At 47.0% G+C, this 26,902-nt stretch overlaps 1 long non-coding RNA gene across 2 annotated transcripts; it reads left to right on the forward strand.

Annotated features, from left to right (window-relative positions):
• The first annotated feature begins 4,072 nt into the window (after window positions 1-4,072).
• Window positions 4,073-26,128, forward strand: Gm38748. Of its 2 annotated transcripts, XR_868706.1 has the most exons (4): window positions 4,073-4,103; window positions 5,495-5,764; window positions 19,316-19,495; window positions 25,534-26,128. It is a non-coding gene; the product is annotated as a predicted gene, 38748 (long non-coding RNA). The 2 variants fall into 2 exon arrangements; XR_868705.1 differs by lacking the exon at window positions 4,073-4,103 and having other exon boundaries at window positions 5,240-5,764.
• Window positions 26,129-26,902: the final 774 nt, after the last annotated feature.

The raw sequence follows: 26,902 nt of genomic DNA on the forward strand, positions 1-26,902 counted from the left end.
GAGAGTCACCTGCCTTTGCCTCTTGAAAGCTGGGATTAAAGCCACGCCCACCCTCCCCAAGCCCCACCGTATGTTGTGTCTTATTTTAGGTTTGTTAGTGCAATAACGTAATTCTTCCTCATTGCCTCTTCCCCTTCCTGCCTTGGTTGTAAGTTGTTATTAATTAATTGATCTATCTATCTATCTATCTATCTATCTATCTATCTATCTATCTATCTATGGTACTGAGGACCTTACACATGATAGGCAAGTGCTCTGCCACTGAACAAGATCCCAGCCCCCACCCTCCTCATCCTCTTTTGCCAATGCTCCATTGCTAATTCCAGCATACACGAGTTTTGTTTTTTTTTTTTTTTTGTTTTTTTTGTTTTTTTTTTTTTTTTTTGGTTTTTCAAGACAGGGTTTCTCTGTGCAGCCCTGGCTGTCCTGGAACTCACTTTGTAGACCAGGCTGGCCTCGAACTCAGAAATCCACCTGCCTCTGCCTCCCGAGTGCTGGATTAAAGGCGTGCACCACCACGCCCGGCTTGTACACGACTTAATAAATAAGATCAGTGCAGTCCTGGAGGAACGAACGAAATCCGAATGTCTACATTGTGAATCCGGTACACAAGCAGTACTTCATGCGTGACCCATGAAACACAAACTGGAATTAACGGAGATGTAAATAAATCACTTGAACAGAAGAGAATAAGTCTTGTCTTGCTTGTGCTGAGGTGAAGGGCACAACAGAAGTCCTTGAGTTTATTAATATCTATTTAGACAAATGAATAAAATAACTATCTATGGAAGGCGGCAGGAAACAGCAAAGGCGCGGGGGTGGGGGGGGGGAATGACTACTGCTCTTTAATCCTGGGCTTTTTGCTCCTGGTAGAGGCTGTGACTTACAATTTTCTTCCTCCTCCCCCACCCCCATCCCTTTTTTTTTCTTTTTCTGAGACAGGGTTTTTTCTGTGTAGCCCTGGCTGTCCTGGAATTTGCTCTGTAGACCAGGCTGGCCTCGAACTCAGAAATCCACCTGCCTCTGGCTCCCAAGTGCTGGGATTAAAGGCGTGCGCCACCATTGCCTGGCTTGTACTTCTTGTTATTCAGTTATTTCTGATTTACAGTGCAAAGACATTTGGTGTGATAGATAAACGATCCTTCCTACCCATCCCTCTCTAAAAGATGGGCTCCTTTGGAAAACTGTTAAAAAATTAGTTTTAAGTTACGTGGAGAGACAATAATGAGAAAAAGGTTCTCACACTGTGACACATTTAATCTATGTGATGATTTGGTTACAAGAGAAGAGCAGTTCTCAGCATAACAAGTAGAGATTTACCTGTCATGGATGGCGTCACTGTGGGGCCCGAACCCCACCCCTGCCCAGGCTCTGCCCATCAGCTCCGTTAGACTTAGGACAGTCTGTCATGCCTGTCTGGTGCCTCTGCACCAGGGGTAACACCAAGTACACAGCAGGATCCTGGAAAACATTTGCTAAAGCTGGGCACTCAGAAAATGTAGGGGCGCGGTGATGGCTCATCTTGGTGCTCATCTTGACTGTATCCGAAATCAACTAAACCCCAGGCTACTGGACACTCCTGTGAGAGAGTTTCTTTTCTTTCCGTTTCTTTCCCTTCCCTTCCCTTCCCTTCCCTTCCCTTCCCTTCCCTTCCCTTCCCTTCCCTTCCCTTCCCTTCTCTTTTCTTTTCTTTTCTTTTCTTTTCTTTTCCCTTCTCTTCTTTCTTTTTCTCTCTTTCTTTCTCTCTTTCTTTTCCTCTTTGTTTCTTTGTTTCTTTGTTTGTTTGTTTGTTTCTTTCTTTCATTTAATGTATTTGAGTACAGTGTAGCTGTCTTCAGATACCAGAAGAGGCCATCAGATCCCATTACAGATGGTTGTAAGCCACCATGTGGTTGCTGGGAATTGAACTCAGGACCTCTGGAAGAGCAGTCAGTGCTCTTAACTACTGAGCCATCTCTCTAGTCGGAGTTTCTTCTTATTTATTTATTTATTTATTTATTTATTTATTTATTATTTATATGAGTACATTGTAGCTGTCCTCAGACACACACCAGAAGAGTGCATCAGACCCCATTATAAATGGTTGTGAGCCACCACGTGGGTGCTAGGAATTGAACTCAGGACCTCTGGAAGAGCAGTCAATGCTCTTAACCACCGAGCCATCCACATGGGTGCTAGGAATTGAACTCAGGACCTCTGGAAGAGCAGTCAATGCTCTTAACCACCGAGCCATCTCTTCAGTCCCCCGAGTTTCTTATTCTTATTTGAAGCAGGAAGCCTGCGTGCGCAGTGGGGTTCTGCTGGGTATAATAACACTCTGTGGAAGAGACATGTTGACAATTCCAATCTGATCTGAGAGTGTTGACAAAGTCTGTGGGAGTTCTGGTCACAGGGTTGAGAGGGAAACGAGAGGTAGCCCTCAGGGAATGAGGGGGCTCCCTAATTCTCTGTATATACATATGTGAACCTGTGTGATTGTATGGGCACCACATGCATGCAGTACCCAGGGCAACCAGAAGAGGGCATCAGATCCCTTGGAACTGGAGTTATAGATTACGTTGAACCACCATCTGGGTGCTGGGAACTGAACCTAGGTTTTCTGCAAGAGCAATAAACGCTCTTAGCCTCTGGCCCTAAAATAAATTTTTGTCTTCAATTGTAGTAAAACATGATTTTTCTGGGGGCTTGTTGCTCAGTGAAGGTTGATGAGTTAAAGCATATATTAGTGCTTCTTACTAGCAGTCATAGTTGCTGCACGACTTACTTCTATAGGCATATTTTGCCTAGAAATAGGGACATGAATCTCTGACTGGAAAAATAAGAACATATCGGGGGGATGTTGGTGACAAGAGCACTCAGCATTGCGGACAAGGGACAACAATGGTGGCACAGTGAGATCTGATTTCAGATCCCAGCTTTGCCATTGATGGGTCTGTCACCTGGATAAGTTACACTCAACTTTTCTTTTTTTTTTTTTAAAGATTTATTTATTTATTATATGTAAGTACACTGTAGCTGTCTTCAGATGCGCCAGAAGAGGGCATCAGATTTCGTTACGGATGGTTGTGAGCCACCATGTGGTTGCTGGGATTTGAACTCGGGACCTTCGGAAGAGCAGTCGGCGCTCTTAACCACTGAGCCATCTCACCAGCCCCACTCAACTTTTCTTAACTTAAAATGGGAACAAAAGACACAGTACCCACACAAAAAGATGTGTCCCCTCTTTCCCTCGCTCCGTATTTGATGGAAAGCTTTATAGGGAGCAGGCGCTCCTTCAATAATAATCCTGACACTGTCCTCTACTAAGAGACCGGCATCTTCATCATTTTCTGTTGGTGTGACTGAATGCCACAGGCTGAAAGCCTTACAGGGAAAATAGTGTTCTTCAGCACACGGAGAGGAAGGTTGGGAAGTTTAAGACCAGGCAGCTCCAGCTGGTGAGGTGCTTCCTGCTAAGGGGGCTGGGAGGGACGGGACTCTGAAGAGCCTGGAGGTGACATTGGGTGTCCCAACTCAAACCCATCCTTGTCTCATAAGCACATTGTGTCAGGGCCCTGCCCTAATGAGGTCCATCTCATGGCTTTATCAGAACTGGAGTAACTGAGGAAGTGGCACCCTTTGGAGCCATTGTCAGTTCAGCTTCTCTCTATAACTTCCCAGGTGGGGTTTAATGCACATTTGCGGGGCGGGGGGTGGTATGTGAAGACTTTCGAATCATTGACATCTATTGCTTTGATGTTCCCAATAATCAACGAAGGCAACTTGATCACTCCCATGTCTCAGATGAGGAAACCAAGGCCACAGAGACCAAGCAATGACCTAAAGTCACACAAATCCAAGAGCCTGGGAGTTCTGCCTCCAGTTAGGGACACCCATCCCTTCATCCGGGTCACCACCTCTGTTACATGCCTGTGGCCATACCGCCCTCTCTGGGAAGCTTGTCCTGCTCCAGGGCTCACAGTTTCACAGGCTTGTGCCGATGCCTGACTACTCGGGTTGTAGCTTGACGGGGCAACCCCAGCCTGGGGCAACCCCAGCCTGACTCACTCAGGCTTCCTGTTTATCTAGGTGTGAGCTACTTGTGAAGGGACACAGCAGCCTTGGTGAGTACCATGGGGAACCGCCTGGTGGGCTGTCGAGAGGCTGAGGCTGAGTGAGTGTCCATGGGTTGCATCTGGACTTCTTCAGCATCACCCGTGACCAGCTAAGCCCTCAGCACTTCTTGGAGAGCCACCTGGGGTCCGGTGGGAGATGAGAGATGACGGGTGAGCATGGAAGATACCTGCTCCTGATACCTTTCCAGGGGCCACACTCTCTTGTCAGCCTCCCTTTGACCAGTGCCCTAGGAAGCTGCCCCCAGTGTCTCAGGCCTTCTTCTACCCCTCCTCCCCCCCCCCAACACAGCAGAGCAGACTTGGGGGTGGAGGATCATGACTGAATGTAACCTCAGAGTCCCAGGGGCTCTGAGGACTAGAGGCTTGCCACCAAGAGGAGAAAGGCCAGAGGCAGAAAGTCACAATGCATATTTGGCAGCTAGAGACACCAATGGATCTAGAACTGACTCAATGGCTTGAACATGTGTATGTATATGTGCATGTGTGTATATATGCATGCATATGTTACGTGCACATCCATGGGTTTCTCTGAGTGTGTGCCTTGAGTATGTGTGGATCTGTTTGTATATGTGCAAGTATATGTGTGAGTTCCTATATGCATATGTACATGTGTGCATATGTATGTTTGTACATGTACATACATGTGTATGTGTGAGTCTGTATGTATGTGTACCCATGTGGGTCTGCCTGTGTGCATGTGTTCATGCTCATGTGTGTATGTGTAGGTCTCTGTGTGTGACTGTAGACTCTCTGTGTGAGTATGTACATATGTGCATGTATATATGTATATATGTATGGTCTACATGTGAGTGCATGTGAGTATGTGTATGTGTGGGTTTCTGTGTGTGCATTTGTTTGTGTAGCTATATAGACATATGGGTCTGCATGCAATGCAAGTGTGCATGTGCGTGCGTGCGTGCATGCGTGCGTGTGTGTGTGTGTGTGTGTGTGTGTGTGTGCTCTATGTGGGCTCAGAGCTTTAAAAGAAAGCCAGTAAGCATCTGGAGACATGGAGCTAAGGAGAGGCTGGCCACATTTATATGCAGTGATAAAGATAATGAACACGCTCAGCTCCCATGGTTACTAAGCGGGAGCTATTATGTCATGCATTACAGCGCACTAACCAGGGTTCTCCGGGAAAGCAGGACAGGAGGAATCTCCACTTTCAGGAATCTCTAGACCAGCATCAGGTATCCACTTATGTGTAGACAGATGGGGCAGGGGGTTAGAACAGCAAGAGGCTCATGCAAGTGTAGAGGCACAGGACTCTGTGTTCAGCAAGCTGGAGCCCAGGAAAGCTGAGGCGATACAGCCCAAAGGCCATCGAATCAGAACTAAGTCTCTCCTGCGTTTCCTCTTTTTATGTGGGTCTTCATTAGATTAGAGAAATCCCTCCACATCAGAAGGGACAATCAGCTCCATTCCACCTTCACAATGTTAATGTCATCTGCTCTAAAACCGTCCTGCAATATGACGTCACACCACACATCGGAGTGCCCAGGAGCCTAGTCATACTGACGAACAGCTGAGCTGTCAGACACAGTGTTCATCTGGCTTCCCCACACTCAAGCCCTTGCTGGCATCCTCGTTGCCTGATGGATGAAGAAAAAAGACTCGGAGGCATTAATTAACTGTCCCCTGGTCTCTCGGTAAGTGGCACAGTTGACACTGACATCTGGGCCTTTCTGGTTGAAGTCACTCAACTGTGGAATGTCTATACTAATTGTCTTGTCATATGGGTCCTTATGCATGTTCTAGAAGCTGCTCCACTCTCCTATCCAATCACTAAATATTGCGCAGACAACCGGACAATTTAGTGAAGAGTTTCTTGAAAGGCAATTGAGTCATGGACTGAGGCAAGTAGGAGAGCTAAGGCGGGAATCCACTCTCTTGGGAGGCTGAGACAGGGTGCTTCATCCAGCTGCTCTGAAGAAGCACTTCCCGTGTCTCCCTGACACTGTCCTGGCTCAGACTCATTGCAGATGGAGTTTAGACACTGCGTGGTGACGCATGCCTTTAATCCCAGCATTTGGGAGGCAGAGGCAGGCGAATTACTGAGTTCGAGGCCAGCCTGGTCTACAGAGTGAGTTTCAGAACAACCAGGGCTATACAGAGAAACCCTGTCTCAAAAAAACCCAAAAATAAATAAATAAATAAATAAATAAATAAATACATAAAATAAAATAGCAAAGATGGTTGTGGATACTTAGTGATGACTGGTTAATGAGCCTATGACTATGGCAAAGGCCCAGGGGAGACAAGCTTGCAGCCCTTTGCAAAGGACTGATGCCCAGCAGAGTCAAGGAGGCTGGCTCCAATGAGCCAGGAGGGAGCCTGGCTGCAGCTACATGATCCAGTGTGCAAGCAGATGATGAAGAGCTGGGGACATTGCCTGTGTCCTCTGAACAGGACAAGAGCCGATCAGACAGAGCTCAGAAGGTACAGGAGGGACAGTTTGTAAGTGGATCACATAGGAAACAGTGCTGTGGTCTCCTTGGCCTTAGATTAGGATGTCAGCCAAGGGCTCACGATACTTGCCAGCTGGACCCAGGGCTCCACCCTGTACGGCGAAGGAAGGAAAAAAAGGCTGAGCAGGACTTCAGTGTGGGGGACTCTGGGGAGAATCCGTGCCCTTGCCTGCTCGGTTTCTACACGCTTTCTGTGTTCCTCAGCCTGGGGTCTCTTTCCAATCGCCTTTATGTTTTAGATGTCATTTTGTAAGTCAGGGTTAAACTTCTGGGAATTGGAGCGGCAGGTATAGAGACTACCCATATATTCCCTGCCCTGCCCACAAGTCAGGCTCCGCCCCCCCATCACCTTCCATGTTGTTTGTGCACGAGGGAGGCTTGACAAACTTCCACCCACACACCTCAACCACCGGAAGCCCAACCTAACAGCAGGAGTCCGTCTTTTGCTTTTGCCTGATAGGTACTGACCTCGCCCACCGTTATAGTTCCACTGCAGAACAATCTCGCTGTCCTGAAATGCTCAGCTCCACCTATTTGCCATGCCCCCTTTATTTTTGACACTATTTATGCGTCCATAAGTTAGCCTTTTCTGGAACGACATGTAGTTAGAGTCATGTAACATGTAACCTTTTTATATTGGCTTCTTTCCTTAAACACTATGTGCTTAAGAGTCTTCTGTGTCTTTGATTATTTTCTTTTTAGGGTTACAGTCTCACCCTAAAGCCCTGCTGGCCTTGAGTGGATTATCTTGCCTTAGTCTCTCAAGTGTTAGAATTGTAGGTGTGTGACAACATGCCTAGCCTCTGTGTCTTTTTCCTTCCTTTCTCTTCCTCCCTCCCTCCCTGCCTCTCTCTCTCCCTCCCTCCCCCTCCCTTCCTACCTCTCTCTCCCTCCCTCCCCCTTCCTTCCTTCCTTCCTTCCTTCCTTCCTTCCTTCCTTCCTTCCTTCCTTCCTTCCTTCCTTCCATTGTTTTTCAAGACAGGGTTTCTCTGTGTAGACAGGATTTCTGACTATCCTACTTTCTAGACCAGGTTGGCCTTAAACTCATAGAGTCTGTCTGCCTCTGCCTCTGCCTCCCAAGTGCTGAGAATAAAGGCACCACCTGGCTTCCCTATGTCTTTTAATGGCTTATTTTAGTGCTGAATAATATTCTATGTCTGGCAGTAACATATTTACTTATCAACTTGTCAGTTAATGGACAGGCTGGCCTCCAGACATGGGGATGGCTGCCACAGACCCTCTCCTTGTTCTTGGGAAGGCAACGGATGTTCATCTTTGGTTGTGATTCAGAGATCTTACTATAGGTGCTAACATCAATCCAACAGGCCATTACAAGGCACAGTGTCAGCCTCTGTTGGCTCCCCTCCTCTCCCCTCCTTGAAACGGAAGTATTTGCCTAAGCACTTATCTTGCAAATGGCATACAAACAAAATCATTCATCGGGTGACTGATTTAGAGGCTCAGAAATAGGCCTCAGCCAAGTCACTTTTCCCACACTGACATGCAAATCCAACCGCCCACTTCACCGGCTGAATCAAGAGCTCCAGTGACTTTACCCACAATGCGCTTGTTCAGCAAAGCAGCCGTAATCATCTAGGCTTTCTCTCTCTCCCTCTCTCTTTGCATCCTTTCCTCATCCCCGACTCCCCCGAAGGAAGAAGATCTCTTCCCCACCTCCACCCCCATTTAATTCTTCCATTCTGTCTTTTTTACCTCAAGCAGAGGCAATGGGAGCTCTCCCTCCCCTGCTGAATATCCTAACCTAATGGAGATGGCAGCCCCCTCTAGTCAGATACAATCCTTTCTTGATTCTGTGAGACTGCAGGTCCCTGTATACCCTAAATGTAGCCTGTCTTCCGGTTCCCTGGCCTTTGTTCATGTCCTTCCAGCTGGAACTCCTTTGCCCATCAAAACCTTACCCTATCTGCAAGGGTCATCTAAAGGCCCCCTCCTCCGCACAGCATCCTTTGATCCTGGCCTCTCCCCTGAGCTCCGGCACATGGCAGGCACTTGAGAAAGATGTGCATGCTATGTGAGAGAATAAATGAAGGGAAGAGCAAAGCACTCACCACCCCTATCATTCTTGCAAAACCTCATGAGAGCAAAATACTAGAGCATCAGTGGCCATAGGGTTCACCCGGTTCCCAGGTGAGGGCCGATGGCTGTCAGAGGTTGGACTAAATCATTAACTGGAAGTTTTCTTGGGGCTGGGGAGATGGCTCAGCGGTTAAGAGCACTGATTGCTCTTCCAGAGGTCCTGTGTTCAATTCCCAGCAATCATATGGTGGCTCACAACCATCTGTAATGGGGTCCGATGCCCTCTTCTGGTGTGTCTGAAGACAGCTGGAGCATACTCATATAAATAAAAAATAAATAAATCGAAGAAGAAGAAGAAGAAGGAGGAGGAGGAGAAGGAGAAGGAGAAGGAGAAGGAGGAGAAGGAGGAGAAGGAGGAGAAGGAGGAGAAGGAGGAGAAGGAGGAGAAGGAGGAGAAGGAGGAGAAGGAGAAGAAGAAGAAGAAGAAGAAGAAGAAGAAGAAGAAGAAGAAGAAGAAGAAGAAGAAGAAGAAGAAGAAGAAGAAGAAGAAGAAGAAGAAGAAAGAAGAAGAAAGTTGTTTTCTTGTTCCTGGTCTCTCTGTGCTGGGAAGCTGGAGGCCAAGTGATACTCCGCAGGGCCACTCGACTACGACTCTTGTCACATGCGGACCAGGACAGGGTCTTTCTGATGTAGAGTTTGTTCCAGAACTAGAAGTCTGGTGTCCAGAAACAGTGCTTTAAATGGAAGCAGTGAGTGTCAAGGTTGTGTACGTTTGTTTCTGAGGGTGTTCTGAAGTCTGATGGTGAAGTCAAGAGTCTCAAGTCAGGAAGACATGGCCTTGTATGGACAGAGTCCCTACTCTCCAGAGCAGGGTGCTGGATTGGGGCAGAGAAAACCTTCTAGGGCCTTTATTGTGACTAGCTACCATGTCTGCAGCCTTGAATGACACTATTGGGTATCTATAGCTGCAGGTGGGTTTGGTCTCCTAAAAATGACACATCTTTGTTATGAGCTGAGTGTAGACCCCAGAGTTCTAAAGTGCAGTCAGTCTTAATCCATACTGCCTCAGAATGTGACTGAATTTGGAGTCTGGGTCTTTAACAAGGTAATTAAATTAAAACAAGTTTACAGCAGAGATCATAACCTGGTATGACTAGCATCCTTACAGAAAATGAAAGTGTCCAGGGGTGGTGTCATACACCTCTAATCCCAGCACTCGGAGGGCAGAGGCAATCAGATTTCTAAGTTCAAGACCAGCCTGATCTACAAAGCAAGTTCCAGGATAGCCAGGTCTAGACAGAGGCATTCTGTCTCAAAAACAATAAAACAAGAACAAAGTCAATAAAGAAAAAGTGTTTTCTCTTATCTCCACCCCTTCTCTTTAAGCTAGTGTCTCGCTGTGTAGAGCAGGTTGTTCTAAAACCTGAGATTTTCTTGTCTCAGCCTCCCAAGTCCAGGGATTACAGGTGTGTGTCGCCACAACCTATAAGAAGACAGCCATCAACGGAGTCAAGGAGAGAGGCCTCAGAAGGAACCAGCTCTGTGACACTTTCATCATTGTCTTCCAGCCTCCAGCGTCAAAGCAGTGAGTTCCTGGTGTTTAGAAGACTAATCCCTCGTTCAGGGTTACTATGGAGAGCCTGCATACAAGGTTCCTCTTCCTTAGGAACAGATATCCATCCCCAAAGGTTATTCCGGACCATCATCCTAACAGAGCATCCGTAGGATTCTGCCATTAAGCAACAGCTGCACGTCTTTAGCCATTTTCCTCTGTGTGTGTGTGTGTGTGTGTGTGTGTGTGTGTGTGTGATGTGCACCTTTGTTCCACAGAAGACCACAGGCTTGTGATGTGCTCACTAGCTCCACCCACCGACTCCCAAGGTCTCTATTGCTGTCTTAGATGGCTCCTCCCCTCACTGCCGAATGAATGCTCCTCTTTACGCAGGCATGCTTCTGGGGACATAAGATGATATAAGGAACGAGACTTAAAAGTTCCACAGCCATTGACTCATCTTGGCCTAAGCTACCCTCCATGCAGAAGAAGACTCACATCAGCAACTCCCCTTTGTATTCTAGAGTGTTCATTCATGTCTCACGGGCAGCTGTCGCGGTGCACACTTGGGAGGCTGAGACAGTAGGATTGCCAATTTGATGCCAGCTCAGGCTATACACTGAGACCCTGTCTCAGAAAACCAAACCCAACCAAGCTGACACCTATTTCTTATGGTTCCATCATCAGCCCAACCATCTCAGGAATTTTGAGAGGTAGGCAGTTATTGTTGTCTTATTTTCTTTTGGTGGTTGTTGGTTTGGGTGTTGAGACAGGGTCTTACTGGGTAATTCTGGATGGCCTGGAACTCAATGTGTAGACCAGGCTGGCCTAGAACTCAGAGAGATCTGCCATCTGCTGGGTGATGGGATGAAAGTCTGGGCTGCCACACCCAGCTGAAGGGATTTCATTTTTAGGCTGAATCTCAGACTCAGAAGGAGCTATGGTCAGGGTCACATAGCTAGGAGGCAGCAGTAATAGAACAAGACTTTTTTCCCATCGACATTCCAGCTGTCTTTACTCCACCATTCTAGCTTGTGCAAACATTAAGAGCTTGGTGCCTGGCACTGGAGAGATGCTCAGTGGTTCAGAGCACTGCTAATTCCAGAGGTTCTGAGTTTGATTCCCAGCAACCACATGGTGGCTCACAACCATGTATTAAGGAGTTCTGATGCCCTCTTCTGGCATGCAGCTATATAGGCAAATAAAGCATTCATATACATAAATAAATCTTTAACAATCTTGGTGCTGTTGGCTGGTTTGTTACGGGTTTTTTGTTGTTGTTGTTGTTTTGTTTTGTGTATATGAGTGTTTTACCTGAATACATCGAAGTTCACTCTCTAGATGCATGGTGCCCAAAGAGCCCAGAAAAGGATGTTGGATCCCTTAGAACTGGAGTTATAGGTGGTAATGGGCTGCCATATGGGTGCTGGGAACTGAGGCTGGGTCCTCTGGAGACTCAGTCAGTGCTCTTAACCACACAGCCATCTCTCCAGTCTCTTCACTGGCCGCCTTTAGTGTAGCTGCATCAGCTTCTTCGGTGATGCCAGTACTGAGATAGTGTTTGTGTCAGGCACTGTCCTAGGCACCACGGTTAGCATCACACATGTTCGTGAGGCAAATGGTGATTTCCACTCCCGTTTTACAGAGAAGATGAAAACACAGGAAGTTAAACTCTTCTGAGGTCATACAGAGGTCATTCAGCCATCAGAATACAAACTTCATAGGGTCCTGCTCCAGGCCTGGCCCTCTCTACTCTGCAGTAACTGGCGCTCACCAGGAAGCCTTTGTGGTCAAAAACATGCATTTAGGTCAGGAAGGCTGCTTCCTGCCATGTGGAATAAATGCTTGTAAATGCCTTGCCTATGATCCCATGTTAGAATCTTCTGAAGGCACAGACCTGGTAGAACACACACACCACACACACACATACACACTGTACACACACTACATACACACATCACACCATACATACACCACATACACATGCACTACCTGCCACACCACATATCACACACCACATTACTCCACACCACACACACACACACACACACACACAGTACACACCACACATCACACACCACAAACATACACACACCATACCACACCTACCAACCACACATACACATACACACCATACCACATACACATACATACACTACACATCACATCACACACCACACATACACTAAGGTGGGACTCATTAGCTTAGTTTACAGGATGCAGTTTGATGGCCCAACAATGTCTCTATCACAGTGAAGAGGCTGAGAATGCAGGGGTCAGTTGGTCCAGGAGGCTGAAGGTCTCAACAGTCCCAGTCTGACCCTGGGGGGGCTCCTGGAGAGGCTGCCGGTCCTCAGTCTATTCTGGAAGATTGGAGAAGTTGGTTCTAAAACTGCCAAAGGAAAGCTGTAGCAAAGAGATACATGAACTTGCCAGCAAGACAAAAAACAAACAAAAAAAGCAGGCAAAAAGCAAAATTTCTTCTTTCCATCCATATCTTTTTATCTGGGCTGCACACATTCAGGGCGTGGCTTTATGTTTTTAATAATCTGATTAAGAAAGGCCCCTGTAGAAGTGCCCAGCAGTTTGCAGTAAAGTTGACAACCAAGATATGACATCATATCTTCCATAGCCTAAATTCATGTATCAAACCCTTCTTCCATGGTGGGGTGCTATTAGGACAGGGGGCTTTAGGACTGGGCTAAGACTGGATGAACCATAGTGTGTGCCTTCACAAAGGGATTTTTGAGCTTATAACAGAACATCAGAGAGCAATCTCCCTCCCTCTCGCGTTCCCTCTCCTTCCCTCCCTCCCCCTCTTTCTCCACCCCGCTAATAGCAGTTACTTTTTAATCACAGTGGCCTAAAAAAAAAAAAAAAAAAAAAACGAGATATAATTTTGGCTCACAGGCTCACAGGTTTCAGGGTCACTGCCCATCCTGGTGGGCAAGATAGGGCAAAGAACTTGGCTCATGTCATGGTGGGCCAGAAGACAGGGAGACAGGAAGTGACCAGAGGTAATATACACATACCTGGAGCCTGCCTCAAGGAACCTTCTTATTCCATCTAGGTCTCCCTTCCCCCTATAGGAGCAAGCATTCAAGTCATAAGCCTGTGTGGGGCGTTATAGATTCAAATTTAAAAAAAAAAGATTTATCTATTTATTATATGTAAGTACACTGTAGCTGTCTTCGGACACACCAGTAGAGGGCGTCAGATCTCATTACGGATGGTTGTGAGCCACCATGTGGTTGCTGGGATTTGAACTCAGGACCTTCGGAAGAGCAGTCAGTGCTCTTACCCATTGAGCCATCTCGTCAGCCCTAGATTCAAATTTTAACCCAGGGTTTTGTTTATGTGGCCCAAACTAGCCTCAGCATTACCATCCCCCTGCTTCAGCTTCCAAGCCCTGAGAGTATAGGCACGCATCACCATATTCCTCCCCACCCCCACCCCTGAGCACTCTTTCAGTCCTGTGAGAACCCAGATAACAGGCGCCATCCATGAGCCAGGAAGCAGGCCCTCCCCAGATTCTAAATTTGCTTTATGATCTGATCAGTGGCATCTCAGCCTCCAGAAACAGGAGGGGGAAATTCTATCATGTGAGCTGTTTCTTCTACGACGCTTGATGCTTTCTTACCGCCGCCTAGCCAAGACACCTGCCACGCCCCTCCACCCACTCAGTGCTCCGGTGCCTAGAGCTAGTTCTAAAGCTAAAATGCTTAGTCTCCTCCTAAAGGCTGAGCTCCGGTCCCACGCGCTACCATCAGCTGTCCTTGCTGTCCCTCCATCTGTGTAACTGAATGTTCTTAGCACAGTGGGCACTCGGTCAGCAGTGAGGCTCCTTCCTGCTTCCTGCCGCCCCCCTCCCCCCCTCCCAGTTAAGAAACCCGGTCCGAAGCTGAGGACAGAATCTTCAGACACTGCCAAGAGGCACTGTTGACAAGGGTAGTGATTCAGGCCGAGTTCCTGGCGGTTCAGAACGCACTGAGTGTGTTAATGGGTCTGCTGGCTCCTTCTTTGTGTATGTCAGAAACTGCTGATCTGATGAAGAGGTTTTCAGCCATCTCCCAGCAACTGGGTGGTAGCCCTAACGGGGAGAGTCACAGCCTTTCTTGGGAGCCCCCAGGGTGCCAGGGCTTCTGGGAGGCGGGGAGGATACAGGTCTACCCGTGGAAAGTGAATGACCTCAGCTGCTCTGTCCCTTACTCCTCAAGGGCCCCATGGTCCCTGTCAGTGATAATGACAGCGGCATGGGGACCATAGTTTCTGGCCAGACCTTGAGGTAACCTTTTCTCTATCATCTGGCTCAGACTTCAGAACCCCCAGAAAGCCTAGATCTGTAAATGGGAACTCTGAGGCTATTGGGGTCTGGAAGGCTGAGTTGTTTGCCCAAAGACAAGGGTTTGGTAAACAGCAGAGGCTTAAGTCAGCTTCTGTCCCCATCCCCCACCCCAATCCCTCTTTTCCTCTTCCCCTTCTTTCCTTTTCTCTCTCTTCCTTGGAGGGAATTGTTTCAGCATCTGGCTTGTGTTAAGCACTATCAGAGACATAGTGGAGAACAGGACAGGTAGGTTTCCCCTTGAGCGCTTGGCAGACGCCACAGGGAGAGTGTCCCTTCCTGGAGGCCCCAGCTCTTCTTCAAGCTGAATTCTGAAGTGAGCCTGGCCAAGGCTGAGCTGTGGGACCCTGAGGCACATGCACCAGAAGCCAGACTTTGGGGTGAATGAATTTGTCCAAGATGAGGGTATTGTGGGAGGATAAGAGGGAAGGTAGACTGGGATGGAATCAAGGAGGGTAACTTCGAGGATTATAAGTGGATGAAGAAGCCTGTGACAGGATCAGAGAGGGACATCACCAGATGGGAGGAGGACCAGAAGAGGGAGTGTCTGAAGAGTTAGGGAGGGCAGGAGTGCCCATCTCAGAGCATGGGACAGTCCATCAAACACACGCCGGCTGAAATTTGCTAACGTTTGCTAATGCAGCTACTTCCTCTTCCATTTGGTTTTCCAAGACAGGATTTCTCTGTGTAACTCTGGCTGCCCTGGAACTTGCTCTGTATATCTGGCTGAACTCAGAGATTCTCCTGCCTCGGCCTTCCGAGTGCTGGTAGTAAAGGTGAGCCCCACCCTCACCCACAGTTTCTTTCTTTCTTTTTTAGAATATTTTTATTCGTTCTTTGACAATTCTACAATGTATACAATGTATCCTGCTCATATCCACCCTTCTACTCTCTCCAGATGCCCAGCATGTATTCCCCACACCCCCACACCTCATGCCCTCTGATGTGTGTTTGTGTGTGTGTGTGTGTGTGTGCCCACTGAGTTCATTTAGTATTGTCTGAATGCACATGGGCCCATCCCCCACCAGAGCGTGGACAACCTACCAGTGATCACACATCCCTAAAGAAAAATGACTGCCCCTGTTCAGCAGCCACCAACTGCTAATAGCTTCTCAGTTTGGGTGGGGGGAACCTCATGGACCCTCTCCTGTTTGTTCTAGAAGACTAGCTCAATCACATGCAGACAACCATAGCTGAAGAAAGGAATGTCACAGTCATGTCACCTCCACTCCCAGAAGATGGCATTTCACACCATCCCTCTCTATCCTCTGTTTTTTAGTCTTCCTCCCCATCTCCCATGACAGTCCCTGGGTCAGTTCTTGGTGTGGAGGTGGGAGGTTAATGCAGACAGTCAGATGGACCAGTGCTTGGGCCAGCTGCAGGAGTCTCTGCACAGACTGCTACCCACTCCCGCTGCAGAAAAAGCCACTTAGATCACAGCTGAGAACAGCACTGATTTATGGATACAAACACAAATACTTAGGAAGCAGTTGGGCCACATTCCCACTTAGCAGTGTAACAACAGTAATATGGTCCCCTGGGACCTATGACCGGTCCATTCACACTCTAGGTTTACAGTAGCAGGTGGAGCTTCTCTCAGGCCACTATTGTGCCAGACAGGACTGACCGTCTGAAATTATAAACAAATCTCTAATCAAATGTTTTCTTTTATAAGAGTTACCTTGGCCATGGTGTCTCTTCACAGCAACAGAACAGAACCAAGAGGCAAAATTGAAAACATCATTTACATATTGATATAGCAACCAAGAATAATTTCCACTTATCTTTTAAAATTCCAAATATGCCCAGCAGTGGTGGTGCATGCCTTTAGTCCCAGCACTTGGAAGGCACAGGCAAGCGTATTTATGATTTAGAGGCCAGCCTGGACTACAGAGTGAGTTCCAGGACAGCCAGGGCTACACAGAGAAACCCTGTCTTGAAAAAAACCAAAACCAAAACCAAACCAAACCAAATCCAATTATAAGAATAATTAGATATGGTCTTTAAGATTATGTTTTAAATATGTCTAGCTGTCTTGGGGCTATGATAGAATACTATGACTAAAAGCAACTTGGGGAGGAGAGAATTTATTTCAGCTCACGTGTCCCGAACATACTCCATTACTAAGAGGAGTAGAGGCAGGAACTCAAGTCAGGGACATAGATGCAGGAATGGAGCAGAAGCCATGGAGGAATGCTCTTTAACAGTGTGTTCCTCCCGTTCCTCATGGCTTGTTCAGTTTGCTTTTCAATACAATTCTGGCCTGCCTGCCCAGGGTGGCACCACCCACAGTAAGCTGGGCCTCCTTATGCTAACTGGTGATCAAGAAAATGTTCTTCAACCATTCTGATGGTGAAAGACCCACAAAGTGAGCACTCCCCCATGTTCTGACTCAGGAGAGGCGACATCCCAAATCACTCACAAGAAACGGCCTTGATGCAAACCGCCAAGAGGACTTTTTATTCCAGGTGTGCTCTGGGGCCCACAGTTGTACACCATGCAGGGGGAGAGGACCGTAGACCCCAAGTATCTGGGAAAGGGGGTATTTAAAGGAAAAACCATAACCCAAGGGGGTAGGGAGAGCGTTATTGGAGAATACTGAAAATACCGGTGAAAAATACAAGGTGGAACTAAAAGTCACAAGGGGAAATTCCCTGCTTCTCAAGATTTTAATCTAACTTTTGTGGTCAGCCAGGTCCTGGAATGAGGTCACTGAACCGGCTTGTATAATTACCTGTTCTATGGTCAGCCAGTTCTCAGAACAGGCTGCTTCAGGGACCAACTATTTTTCTTTCTTAGCTCCAACTTGGTCTAGGGGGTCAAACTTAAATTTTCTACCTTATAATGGAAACATGTTCTCAATTGATGTTCCTCTTTCTTCTCTCTCTCTCTCTCTCTCTCTCTCTCTCTCTCTCTCTCTCTCCCTCCCTCCCTCCCTTCCTTTCTTTCTTGTTTAGTTTAGTTTTTCGAGACAGAGTTTCTCACTTTGTAGACCAGGCTGGCCTCAAACTCAGAAATCCACCTGCCTCTGCCTTCCAAGTGCTGGGATTAAAGGTGTGGGCCACCACACCTGGCTGATGTTCCTCTTTTCATTTGACTCTAGCATGTGTCAAGTAAACAAGCCAACCAACCAACCAAAAACTAACCAAGACACCCTAAGACTCTGATGATGAAGACATTGTAACCGTTCTATGACATTTGTCTCTGTAGTCTGTTGTCCGACCAGAGGGCAAAGCAGAGTCCAGACAAATAGATTCCATGGGGACTCTGGAACTTCAGAATGCCTAGAGTGTTTACTGCTCTTAGAAGAGAAGCCAGGAGGTCTGGGCAGCCTGCACCGAAGAGGGGTGGGGTGGGGGCAGGTAGCCAAGGTCCCAGGTCTCTTGTTAGCTACCGTGTCAGCACCAGCACTAATGACACAGGTGGTGGCAGTGGCAGCGGCCACAGCATTGTGAACCTGGCTAGCCAGGTGGGTCCAAGATCCAGCGGTGAATGCTTTGGAAGAGAGAACTCTTCCCCGAGTATTACATATCAGAAAAAACAGCTACTCTCAGACGGTCCTTGGTGAAATAATCTGTGTGCTTTCTTCCAGGTAGACAGGGACAATAGATGGGACTTCATTGGTTGAATCTGAGATGTTAGTGATGCTCTATTTGCATTGGGAAGGACTCCAGGTGTTTCCTTACATGACTGACTGCCCACGGTCCTTTCAGTGGGGTGTCATGGTTACGTGTTCCAGAGCAGGTACAGAATTGGTAGGAGCAACTCAACTCCTGCCGATCTCAAGTCTCTGAGATTCCCGGACTCTGAGCTCGCTCATCCTTACCAGTTCTTCTGTGTGGTGGCCTGGCCCACTGACCTACATACTTCTTAATCATATCAGAGTTTGAGACATTCTCCCACATCTTCCCTGGTGGAATGCTTACATGCCTTCCTCTGTCTCATCTTTAACAGTAACTCTGTGTTGTGTAAGAGGATTCTCTTGGGTGAGATCACACACACACACACACACACACACACACACACACACACACACACACACCTCAGAAAGGGAACCCATAAGAGATCAAAGTAATGACTCCACCAAAGTCTAGTTTGATGAACTAACGCGTTTTAATCCGAGATCACTAAGAACGGCATGGGTAAGGGGTTCCCTACAGGACTAGCTTTATCACTGAAAGCTCACTGAAAGCTCACCCACCACGGGAGATGACTCCCAAAGCTCTGTCCCTGCACAGCTTGCAGGCAGATGGATAGGTCTGAGAACTCTCCATGGGGTAAGTATAGCTGTATGCTGCTTCTCCATGTCATGTTAGAAGTTGGAGATTTCCTAGAATTGTGGCTTTTGTTTGCCTCTGAGTCTAATGAGCCTCCCCTACCTCTTGGAAGCAGTGTTTCTGTTTGAAGGAAACTGCTACACAATGCTCTGATCCATTACTAATGACTGTCTGGGGTGGAGGAGTTCCACAATCCACTGGCAATGCCTTCCAAGGGCATGGGTAAGGAGTGTGATGGTGTGAGTATTTGCTGAGCAGGACATATTAGCATCATTTCTAGCATCATGATGGTCTATGGTTCTTCCTGAGGACATCTCTGGTCTTGGCTGGTCATGCTCTTGAAAGTGGTATTGGGATCTTCGGTTCTTCTATATCTTTTCCTTTATGTCTGTCTGTCTGTCTCTCTCTCTCTCTCTCTCTTTCTCTCTCTCTCTCTCTCATTCTGTCTCCTTTCCAAACCCCATGATATCAGCAGCTTCATCCCACCAAATATTTCCTGCAATGATATTCCGTTTCATCACCAGCCACCAAATGACAGAACCAACTGCCCGGAAACTATGAGACAGAGAAGCCTTTCCTCCTTGGAAGTTGTTCAACTCAGCCATCTTGTCATGCTGCTGAAAGGCTAACAAGGGTGCCTTGCAAGATCTCAGTAATAGCTCCAGGATGAATCTCTCCATCCACCAACCACAAGAGTCTGCCTGGTGAGTAATGATGGTGCATTATAATGAGTCTAATTTTGTCATAGACGCAAACTAAGAACCTTGTGTTTATTATCTTTAATGTTCATACCAAGTGGGTGCAGAGAGCTATTATCCTTTCATTAGTACTACAGAGGAGGAAAGTATGGAGAAAGGGCATGCTTATCTTGTGCAGAAGCTATTAAGGCAAAGTCCAAGTCATCAAAAGCCTGTGCAAACCAACTCTTGTTGCCAGGTATGACCGGCATCCAGATCTCATTAGGGCATCAGGGAAAGCCAGACTGTCAGCACCTTTTTCTGAGTAGGGACCTTTCAGTACGGGGCTGGCTGAACCTGGAAAAGAGGAGTAATCTGAACAGAGAACATAGAGAGGCATTACAGCACTCTCTGAAAAGCTCCTGGCTGTAGAGTGATCCATGGGCTAGTACAATCTCTACCACCTTTACTATCTTAGTTAGCATGACTTGTCAACATAACTGAGTCATCTGAGAAGGGACTCTCAATGGACAGATTGCCCACACTGAATTAACCTGTAGGCTGTCTGTGGAGGGCTGTCTTGACTGTTAATTGCTCTCAGAGAGTACAGCCCACTGTGGGCGGCACCATTCCCTGGGCAGGTAGCTTTGGTCTGTATAAGAACGATGGCTGAGTATAAGCCTGCGAGTGAGCCAGCAGGCAACATTTTCCCACAGATTCTACTTCAGGTTCCTGCTTGAGTTCCTGCCCTGATTCTCTCAGTGATGGCTATGACCTGGAAGAGGACGGCAAATAAGCCATTCCCTCCACTCTGTTGCTTTTGGTTAGTGTGTTTTACCATAGCAACAGAGAGGGAACCTGAATATCCACATTTCAACAGGGGCCGGAGAAATCCAGTGATTTTGACTGATTCGATGAATTAGGTCAGTGTTCTTCAACAGAATTTTATTTCCTGATATAGCTACACAGGCTGCTTGGTGCACACCAGGTATAGGGGTTGGAACAGGAACGTGGTGGTAAAGTAACACAGGAGAATGTTACTAAAATGGCACTAAATAGAAAGGGTGGGATAGAAATGGAGTACGCATGCTCTATTTTCCATTATTCATTCACTGACTTAATGATTGCAATGCTGAGATCCAGGCCATGTCTTTGGCCATGCTAAGCAAATGTCTGCCATTGACCCCACCACCCATCTCTCCTCTCCTCCCCATATAAAGGATGTCATAAAACTCACTTCTGTCAGCGTCCCACACCTTCAGGTGGGAAAGATGAGACGCAGATCCTCCTACAGATACAGTAAGCCAGGTGTGGTGGCGCATGCCTTTAATCCCAGCACTTGGGAGGCAGAGGCAGGTGGATTTCTGAGTTCGAGGCCAGCCTGGTCTACAAAGTGAGTTCCAGGACAGCCAGAGATACACAGAGAAACCCTGTCTCAAACAAACAAACAAACAAACAAACAAAAAAATACAGTAAGAGTGGACTAGAGAGATGGCTCAGTGGTTAAGAACACTGACTGCTCTTCCAAAGGGCCTGAGTTCAAATCCCAGCAACCACATCGTGGCTCACAACCATCCGTAGTGAGATCTGACGCCCTCTTCTGGCGCATCTGAAGACAGCTTAGATATAATAATAAATAAATCTTTAAGCCAGACCGAGTTGGGCCGACTGGAGAGAGCAACTTTCATTCCCAGCAACCATCAGTGCAGCTACAGTGTACTCATATACATAAAAATAAATAAATAAATAAATCTTTTTTAAAAAGATACAGTAAGAAACTGTACCGGAAAGGACAGGCAAGGCAAAGTCAAGCATCAGTCAAGAGCTCTTTATCCGGGAGAAACTTAAAAAAATCACCTGAAGCCTCTAAAGAAGGGAACAGCCCAATAGAACACACTTCTAAGTCTATAGAGGAGAAGGGAGGCAAACGAGGGAAGGCTGCACTTTTTGAGACACAAGTAGAAACATCCTATGAGTACGGATATTAATTGTAAATTAATTGCAAACCCTGAAAATGCATTAAGGAGCTAACATTTTGGTAACACATTGGTTAGATAGATTCAGTTTTATATATAAGGGAATGAGGGAACAAGACCGTAGAGTCAACTTATGGCCCAACAAAGAGTCCATACACACCATATACAGAAGCGGTTGGCTAGCTCTTCGCCATGCTTCCATCTCGTAGGAAAGCGTGTGCCTACAGGCAGAGGCGTACAACCCGATAAGCATACGGCCAGGGATTATCTCCATGGGGTAAGATTCTTTGATTTTGGGGGTTGAGATGCATTTCTAGGGCTTTTCTTCTAAAACTCTACTGTGCAAAAAATATTAGTTAAGAAAGAAATGCAGCAGTGGCCCCTTCCCGTTGGGGCTGTGGCCCAAGACTCGTCGTAGATGCCCAAGAGCCCAGATGGTCCAGGACTCTGTATACATTCACCTCTCGTGTCTATACCCACACATTCATGATAAAATTCACCTGGGTGTCTGGATTGCACAGCGAGTGTTTTTACTTGTGTGCTGTCTCTCTGGCTCTGGGCAAACGCTCTAAGACTGAATGATTCTCACCCTTCCGAAAAGACCCCGTGAAATAAAATTTTCTTTTGTTTTTTATTTGGCCTTTGTTATCACTGTGGATCATGACTGTCTCCCACAAGGGCCCAGGCGATATCACTGTTGGAAGGAGATGGTGCTTGAATGGGACTAGGGGGACCCTGACCCCTTCTCTCCTTTCCCAGGTGTGAGGTGAGGGTCTTGCTCCTCCAAGTATCTGGCAGTGACTGGTCTGACTCTCTGGCCTCAGGCCCAAAGTGATGGGGCTACTCAATCTTGCACTTGAACCACAAAACCACTCCAAACTGTGATGGAAAATGAGCCTTGTCTAAGTTAATTACCTCAGGTATTTCATTACAGTGTGGGAGGCCCACAGCTGTGGAGGGAGAAGACCCTGCCACACAGCTGGGGGCAGTCTGCCTCTCTCAGCATCTACTGACATCTAAAGGATGTCTTCAGAGCCTCCGAACAAACAGCTGGAGCCGCAGCCTAGCCAGGGTGACCTGCAAGACAGCAGGTGTCAAGGAAGATGCCCACAAACATAATGGCAGATGTGAGGGAGACAAACACTCTGCTCCTTAGGGACTGCCTGCTGATGACATTGCTGTTGGTACATGAGGGAAGGCAGCATGCCTCTGTTCAAGATGGACTTGAAAATTAAAATGCCCTTTCTCCTTGCCTCTCCCTCCTCCCTTCCTCTTCCCTCCCTCCTCTCCCTCCTCTCTCCATTTCTGCCCTCCTTCCTCCCTCTCCTCTTCCCATCCTCCCTCTCCTTCTCCCCCTCCTCCCTCCCCCCACTCTCCCTTTCTCCCCTTCCTTCCAACCTCTTCCCTCTCTTCCTTCCCCTCTCCTCCCTCTCCCCTTCTCCCTCCCTCTTCCCACTCTCCTCCCTCCCTCCTTCCTCCATTCTCCCCTTCTTCCTCCTTTCTTTCTCTCTTCTTTCTTTCTTCGTTTCTTCATCACACGGTAGCTGGGATGGGCTCAAACTCAGGATTTCCCTGTCTCTTCCTCCCGTGTATAGGATGCCAGGTGTGCACCACCATGCCTGGCTTGACACTCTTTCCCCATGACAGAATACCTCCAGAGGAACTGACCTTAGTCTGAGTAGACTGAGAGTAGACTTATCCTAACCCGTCCTCCAGGGGAAACAGGATCAACATCTTTGTTCTGGAGAAGTTACTTGCATAGGAGACCCAGCCATCTGTAAGACCTTACACATATGAGCAACCAGGTATTGCTTTGCATTCAATATTAGTTGTTTTTCACTATCAGGGTTGAACCCAGAGCATTGTACATAGGCTTCTACCCCATCACTAAGCCACTCTACCCTACCCACTTATTTCCCTTTGACTCTGAGACAAAGTCTTGCAAAGTTAACCAGGCTGCCCTTGAACTCTCAATCCCCCTGCCTCAGCCTCCAAGTAGCTGGAACTACAGGCCTAGTAGCTGGAACTACAGGCCTGCGTCTCTTGCTCTGACTTGACATTAATTTTCATACCAGCTTTAAAATGTTTTATTTCCTAATGAGATTTTCTTTCTTTCTTCTTTCTTTTTTTTTAATGGTGGTTCACTTTGGCTCTTTGGTGGTTTAATTTGTCTCTGTGTGCCCATGCACGTGTGCTATGGTGCATGTACAGAGGTCAGAGGACACTCTGTGTAGTTTCTTCCTCCTTCCACCTTGATGGGGGTTCTGGGCTCAAAACTCAGCTCATCAGGCCTGCAGGCAAGTGCCTTTCCCTGCCAAGCCATCATGCTGACCCAAATTTAACTGTATTTGAAAGAGCTCTAAATGGATATGGTCCCGCATTGAATAGTTTTCTATTATAATACAGACGCCCAGTGGATGTCCACTGGCTATATGTCGCTACCTATGAGAGAGAAAACCTCAAACAGCTAAGCAGTAATGAATATAGAACCACATCAAAATAGGCTTGAGTCTCACAACACACACAGATACACGTGATGGATTCTTCTGGTGTTTTAATAAATCGTCTTCAAGAAGCTAGGGACCTAAGAATATGCTTCTTTTAAAAGATATCTGGAGCCAGGCGTGGTGGCGCACGCCTTTAATCCCAGCACTTGGGAGGCAGAGGCAGGCGGATTTCTGAGTTCGAGGCCAGCCTGGTCTACAAAGTGAAGTCCAGGACAGCCAGGGCTATACAGAGAAACCCTGTCTCGAAAAACCAAAAAAAAAAAAAAAAAAAAAAAAAAGATATCTGGCTTCCCATGAAATTCTCAGAGGAAGCAATGACTCAGCTGTACAGATGAAGTGTGATATGTCAGCCCCCTGAGGTCACACAGCTGATTACCCCACCCCTAAGCTTCGGTGACTGTCACTCCACAAGAATGGTATCTTTCCTAGTTCTGACCTGGCACCTTATTGGATGACGGGTTCTGCAAAAGATTCTTCAGTGTAATGCTTTGCAAGTATTAATATAGGGGGCGGAGGTGGGTGGCAACCACAGAGACTTTATTTAAAAAAAGAAAACAAAAACAACAACCCGCTGGGTGGTCTCTTATTCTATGGCTGTCTTTCTTCTGGGAAGGAGCAGTGAATGATGTAGTTCTATTTGTGAAGTCTAATTTCCTTTCTCGGCTGTTTACTTTGACAAAGAAGAAAGAATTCAATGGGGCTCATCATGACTGGGAAAATGGCAAAAACAGAACAGAAGAAATAATACACAGAATGTACCGCAGACATAGCAGGGGGGAAAAAAGGGGATGAGCAAAACTGCCTTGCTAGGCAGCAGCCATTACAGAAGAGGATGTGAGTTTCAGCAGAGCAAAGGTTTTGTCCTGAAGAACTGAAGACCATAGTAAAGAACAACTCAAACAGCTGACCCCCACATTAAGGTGTCAGCGTGCTACCGGAGTGGGGCCAAAGGTGCCTGGTGTGTGGGTCGTGAACCCATGAACTCACTGCACTGTGTTACCTGCAAAGTCGAGCCCCGTCTTAGCATCATTAGACAAACACAGTGCAAGCATAGATAATGTTCGCTGTTGTCATTCGCATTAGTGACAGATTGGGGTGACGGTGGTCTCTAGGGCACCCTCACAGTGAAACGCTATGTGCACACACTTGCTGGAAGAGATAGCAGCTGATAGAATAGAGCTTGATTAGCCAGGTGTGGTGATGCATGCCTTTAATCCCAGCACTCGGGAGGCAGAGAGGCAGGTGGATCTCTGCCTGGACTACAAAGTGAGTTCTAGGACAACCAGGGCTACACAGAGAAACCTTGTATGGAGAAACCAAAACAAACAAACCAGAAAGCCAAAAAATGAAAACCCAAAACAACAACAACAACATCAAAATAGTAACATTATATAGCATTTTACTGTATATTTCTTGTTTTTTTTTTCTAGCAACTTATAACTTGTTTATATATCTTTCTTACTATGGACATAATGGTAGACAAAAAAGCAGGTTCAACTGACTTCCTCTCTTTCTTTCTCTCTCTCTTTCTTTCTTTCTTTCTTTCTTTCTTTCTTTCTTTTTTTCTTCCTTTCTTTCAAAGATTTATTTGCTTCATGTATGTGGGTATTCTGTTGCTGTCTTCAGGCACACCAGAAAGTGGCATCAGATGCCCATTACAGATGGCACCATGGTGAGCCACCAGGTGTTGCTGGGATTTGAACTCTGGACCACTGGAAGAGCAGTCAGTGCTCTTAACCACTGAGCCATCTCTCCAGCCCTCAATTGACTTTCTTATTTGAGTTGTAAATGCATCAAAAAAGCAGCAGAGACAGCTAGCGACATCGGCAACTCGTCTGACCCAGGAACGCTAAGGAAGGCGCAGTGCGTGCTGGGTGAAGATGCTTCATAGAGGAGAGGAGTCCCTGAAGATGCAGAGCACTGTGGCAGCATCAGAAGCTGACCATGACCAATTGAGAGCGGCCAGCAGAGCCAGTCCTCTTACAGCTGCAGAAGTGGTCAGAGAGCTCACGGTGTGCCAGTCAATGGCCATTTGGTATTTGAAGCAAATTGGGAAAGCGAAAAAGCTTGGTAAGTGGGTGCCTGTGGGCTGAGTGAAAATCAAAACCTCTGCCATTTTGAACTGTCTGCTTACACTCCACACTCAACAAGGAACCATTTCTTGATTGGACTATGAACGGGGGGTGGGGGGTGGGGGGGGAGAAGTGGATTGTATGTGACCACCAGCAATGACCAGCTGAGAAACAGTTCCAAAGCCAAGCCAACACAAAATAAATGCCGTGGTCACTGTTTGGTGGTCTGCTGCTGGTCTGCTCCACAACGACATAGACGTTCATCCTTGTAGGACCTGAAGGGTTTGGTCCTGGCTACTTGGTGGTTTCATGTTTCTTGCATACATTCATACCCGAAACATTGCATCACACCAAGTAATGGCAAGACATCGAATCCAGATCATAAATGCTGAAAGGAGAAAGACTCCTTTGAGGAGAGGGCTCATTGTATCCAATCATTTCAAATATCGTGCTGGTAAATGGAAGAGAGCATGTGTACACAAAGTACTGATCAGGCTACTGAGAGAGCCCAGAGATCACATTATATAATATGGTAGAGAATGGTGAACTTGGAAGAGAGAGAACTTGGGGTGGAGAGGCTGGGAGACAGATAGGAAGGGAGTCAGGGGAGACCTATTGACAGGTGTTTGAGGAAGTGTTGTGTCATACTACTCCTGGGGAGATGTGAATAAATGTCTACCCACTCCAGACAGGGAATCCATGACAGATCAAAGTACAGATGCCACCAATGTCTATATGGGAGAACCAATGAGTTTCATTGGGTTTATTTACAGGAGTATGGGTGAGGGGCTACTTATAGAAGCAGAAGTGACTTGAAGACCATCACCAAAGCCCATCCAAGGATGGGTGATAGCTCACAAAAGCTGTGAACCTGGAGCT

This window comes from Mus musculus, chromosome 5 (genome assembly GCF_000001635.26).
Source record: "Mus musculus strain C57BL/6J chromosome 5, GRCm38.p6 C57BL/6J".
Classification (NCBI taxonomy): Eukaryota; Metazoa; Chordata; class Mammalia; order Rodentia; family Muridae; genus Mus; species Mus musculus.